Below are 5,242 nucleotides of genomic sequence, written 5' to 3' on the forward strand. Positions count from 1 at the left end.
ATCTTTTTAAAAGAAAAAGAATAAGGCTTTAAGGAAGCTTGCTATTTTAGGGCTCAATTTTAATATAATGTAAGTTTAAAGTCTTTACATTTTAAACAAATAAAACCTCAAAATTACTGATAGGTTCAAAATGGTTTTATGAGGTAACAAAAATCAAACAAAATGGTTTTAAGAGGTAACAAAAATGGGTAACAAAAACATGGCACCAAGGACGAAGGCTCCACCATTTTTGAGCAAAGTGTACAAAGGTTCCGAGGGTGACAGGCCAGGAAAAGGGCCCATTCAGTTACAACAGCAGGCAATTTTTTCTTCCTGTTCTTTTCTTTTTTTTTTTTTTTTAATATTTTATTTATTTATTTGACAGAGAGTGAGAGATCACAAGTAGGCAGAGAGGCAGGCAGAGAGCGAGGGGGAAGCAGGCTCCCTGCTGGGCAGAGAGCCCGATGTGGGGCTCTATCCCAGGACTCTGAGATCACGACCTGAGCTGAGGCAGAGGCTTAACCCACTGAGCCACCCAGGTGTCACTATTCCTCTTCTTGACAAGAGTCGGTAGAGAAGTGCTCACATAGCTTCATCAAACACTGTCCGAGGCCTCACTGCAGGAGAGCTGAACACCGCCAGTGGTTTAGAGCATCGATCTCCTTAGCTGTGGTCAAACACCACGGTAGGTGACGGGAGTTGGCTTCTTCCCCTGCAGATTCTCAATCGTGTCTTTGTCGCCCCTGAATCAAGTTTAGTCCCCACCAAGATGATGCAGGTGTTGGGACAGTGACGTCATACTTAAGGGTACCACTCTGCTTGAACGTTTTCAAATGATGCAGGACTCCCTAAGAGAAAAGCAAATTAAGAACACATCTGTTTGCAGATAGGATAAGGGACTTCATCTATCCTAATTTTGTCCAGCTGTATCCCATAAGCCCAGATTCACCGGTTTTCCATCTACCAGAATATTGGCAGAGTCGTTGTCAAAGTGGGAATATATCCCCCAGAAAATGCACTGGTTGTGTAACTGATCAGTAGGGAAGTTGCACGTACAGCTTCATCTCCCACCACCACACACCTGATGATCTTTGTCGGGGTCACTCATCAGGCTACAGCAGGCGAGGGGGACAGGGGACAGGGTGCTGGGGCTGCTATCCACACCGCCTTGCCCTCTGCTGATGGGAACCTGGAGCCCAGTATATATGGTAAGTTTTTTTTTTAAATAAATATTCTGTTTATTTATTAGAGAGAGTATGAGTGGGGGGACCAGCAGAGGTGGAGGGAGAAGGACAACCAGACTCTGTGCTGAGTGGGGACCTCAACTTGGGGCCAATCCCACAATCCCACAGTGCTGAGACCATGACCCCAGCCAAAATCAAGAGTTGGACACCCAACTGAGGCACCCAGATGCCCCCTTATAGTAAGCTTTAAAAGAAGATTGGTTTTCTGGGACACCTGGGTGCCTCAGTCAGTTAAGTATCTGCCTTCAGCTCAAGTCCTGGGATTGAATCCCACCATCAGGCTCCTTGCCCAGCTGGGAGCCTGCTTCTCCTGTGTCCCTCTACTGTGCTCTCTCTTTCTCTTTCTGACAAATAAATAAAATCTTTTTTAAAGAAAGAAAGAAAATTGGTTCCTACATTCTGTGCTTTTAAGTGGGTCAGGTACCAGGGTGTTCAAGGTCTTGGAGTTGCTGCCCCAATACCAGCAATTCCTTGAGACTAGAACCTTCCCAGGGAATTCACTGCTGCTTAATACAGGTCTGTGTTGATAGCTTCTCAAAGTCCCAATTAGGGCAGTTCCTTAGCTGTCTTGGTTGCTATCGGTTGACAACTGGAAAATTCCTTGGCAGCCCCCTGGAGCAGAGGACCCATGTGATCCTAGGGTAGATAGCAGGCCAGAGAAGAGGACATTAAAATGGGAGATAGTCATTCACACTTAACACACTGGTAATTTTAAAATACTAGAATTTTAAAATATTAAAACCACCAGTGTTAGGGTGGTTGTTGTAAAATTAGTACAAGCATGTGCTCTTGGTGACATTTGTAGTAGACAGCTCCCAAGATGGCTCCCAGTGGTCCCCCACTCCTGGTGCTCTTGACCTCTGTCAGCCTCTCCCCTTGCTCCCTTGGTTCAAAACAAGAGAATACAGCAACATTAAGGTGCTGTCACTTCCATGATTAAGTTACAAAATGTTGTGACTTCTGTCTTGCTAGCAGACGCTATTGTTTTCTCAGATGCATGCTCTGATAAAGCAAGTTGCCATGTTGGAGAGGCCCACACGGCAAGGAACTAAGGGCAGCCTCTGAGCAGTAGCTGGTTAAGACATGAGGCCCTCAGTCCAATAGCCCATGGGGACCCGAATCCTGACAACAACTGAGTGAGCTTGGAAGGTAATCCATCCCCAGCCAAGCATTCAGAAGAGACCATAACCTCAGAGACGGCACCTTGACTATAGCCTGTGACAGACCATGAAGCAAAACACACAGCTTATGCTTGAATCCATGACCCACACAGAAGCAGTGAGACAATAAATGTGGGTTGTATTAACCACTTAGTTTTACAGTAATTTTTTGTGCAGTGATATATAACTAATGTATAGGATTAACAGACAAAATGTCTTCAGAAAGCCATTTGACAATACTTGATACAGTCACAAAACTTGATCTTCTGATCCAGTAACTTGAAACCTAAAAACTTATCCTAGAGCTATAACCCAACAGAATAGTATATGCCCAAAGATGTACATAACAACATTCACTGTGGTAATTTTTTAAAAAAACATCAAAATGAGGGAAATGTTGAACAGCAAGGACCTAGGAAATTGTGGTACACCCATCTGTTGAATATTCTTTGGTCACTAAAAAGTGTAATTATGAAGATTAACAGAGAAATGTAGACATATTAGTTATGAATATCAAACCTTGAGAAAATGTGAAGTACTACTTGCATGGTGATAGCAAAAATGAAACCATGGTAAGACCTGGAAGGAAATTCACAAACTTGAAAGTAAATCTGGGGGCGCCTGGGTGGCTCAGTCGGTTGGGCGTCTGCCTTCAGTTCAGGTGACAATCCCAGGATCCCGTAATGGAGCCCTGCATCAGGCTCCCTGCTCGGGAGAAGTCTGCTTCTCCCTCTCCCTGCGTTCCTCCCCTCTGCTTGTTCTCTCTCTCTCTCTCTCTACCTCAAATAAATAGAATCTTTAAAAAATAAAATAAATAAGAAAGTAAACCTGTTCGGGTGGAATTTTGAATGACTCTGCATTCAGTATAGGTAAGGACTGCCTGCTGTATGTATTTACACATATGCATGAAGGCTTACTCAGAGGGGCCCATGGACCCGCTCCCTCTCCCTGTGTCAAGGTGACAGATCCTGGCATCACAGCTTTTGGCTCTGTGTCCTTGGGGTGTGGCCAACCTTCTGTCTGTCAGTTGCCACGGCCGTCATAAAAATGTGCCACTCAGATCTGCAGGGAGCAGACTTGACTGACGGCCGCAGCTGTTGTTTCTCTAGATCCACAGCCACATTCTCACTGAGGCCATGCCTCATGGGCTGCTTTCAGCCCATGGCGGGACTGGTGGCACTAGTATGGCAGGCCCAGTCCAGTGACATGGGGGACTCCTCCGATGGGTGACCATGGCTCCAGGACTCCCCCGGGGCCGAGGCAGGTCTTTCTTAGAGCTGCTCTGAAGTCTGAGACGCAGTCCTCCTCCATTCCCCGCTCCCTTCCAGGTGTTAGACCTGCAAAGTGGCTCAAAGCCTCTCCCCAGCTTCTATGCCCACCCCTATGCCCTTCACAGGCATTTCCCCCCGATTCTGCCTCTTTGTCTATTCCCCAGAGGACCTGAACTAGCAAGGTTGGTCACTCGGTCAGGTGCACTGTGAGGATCTGGGGAGTCCACAGTCCTGCAGAAGAGACTGTCTAACAAGTAAACGGTGGGACCGAGGCAGTGAAGGCGCAAGAACCCGCCTGCTGACCTCTCGGCTTTTCAGACATGTGGCTCAATTTTATTTAATCACACCAAGTTAGTGTGTAGGAAATGTAAATGCAACAGGATGGTAAAAATAGCAGAGAATGGAAAAATCTAAAAAGGCAGTGTGCATAAAGCATGCGAATCAACGTTCATTAATGCCTCGTCTTCAGTTCCGACTGACACTCGATACTTGCAGATTTCAAAACAAACTTTGAAATCATGATGACTTCTGAAGAGATCCGCACATTCAGTCAGTTTGCAATTGGCTTGTCCTCCACTTACATAGCACGTCGTACAGACTTGTCCTGGGTCAGGTCCCAGCACAGAGGAAAGAAGTACCTTCGTGTAATTAGAAAAGATCCCCTCAGCCGCACTCAGGTTCAGCCAGTCAGCGTATAAAGGGCACAAAAACCATCACAACATGGTTCCAAGGAACATAATTTTTATAAAGAAAATTACTTGGGGCGCCTGGGTGGCTTAGTGTGTTGCACATCAGACTTGATCTCAGCTCGGATCTTGATCTCAGGGTGGTGAGTTCAAGCCCCACGCTGGAGCCTACTTAAAAGAGGAACAAAAAACAAATGTAAGCTTCTGTTTCCTATTTTAATTACTGAAATCTCTAACAATGACAGACTGTCACCTGTGACAGTCTATGTAGACAGTGATTCAATCAAACTTCTTAGAAGACAATTAGCAGTCTGATGTAACAGAAAATGATGGAGAATGTGATGTGATTCTGTGATTCCACGCTGGTTCTTTTTGTCATTTTAAAGACACATCATGGGGCTGCCTGGGTGGCTCAGTCATTAAACATCTGCCTTTGGCTCAGGTCATGATCCCAGCATCCTGGAATGGAGCCCCACATCAGGTTCTCTGCTCCAGAGGAAGCCTGCTTTTCCCTCTCCTGCTTACCCTGTTTGTATTCTCTCTCTCACTCTCTCTCTCTCTCTCTCAGTCAAATAAATAAAAAATCTTTAAAAAATAAAAATAATAAAGATACCTCATGTTAATGTCAGACCAAGGCACAAAATATTTAGTGCATAAACCAGTTTTCTTTCTTTTTAAAAGATTTTATTTATTTGACACAGAGAGAAGAGAGGGAGAGAGAGCACAAGCAGGGAGAGCAGCAGAGGGAGAGGGAGAAACAGACTCCCCGCTGATCAAGGAGCCGGATGCAGGGCTTGATCCCAGGGCCCTGGGATCAAGACCTGAGTGGAAGACAGATGCTTAACTGACTGAGCCTCCCAGGTGCCCCTAAACCAGTTTTCTTTTACAAGCTAGCATTTTAG

The 5,242-nt window shown here is 45.5% G+C and overlaps 1 pseudogene; it reads right to left on the reverse strand.

The window, feature by feature from the left end:
• Positions 1-561: 561 nt before the first annotated feature.
• LOC116597099 lies at positions 562-1,343 on the reverse strand (annotated as a pseudogene).
• Positions 1,344-5,242: the final 3,899 nt, after the last annotated feature.

The sequence above is a fragment of the Mustela erminea genome, chromosome 8 (genome assembly GCF_009829155.1).
Source record: "Mustela erminea isolate mMusErm1 chromosome 8, mMusErm1.Pri, whole genome shotgun sequence".
NCBI classification, from domain to species: Eukaryota; Metazoa; Chordata; class Mammalia; order Carnivora; family Mustelidae; genus Mustela; species Mustela erminea.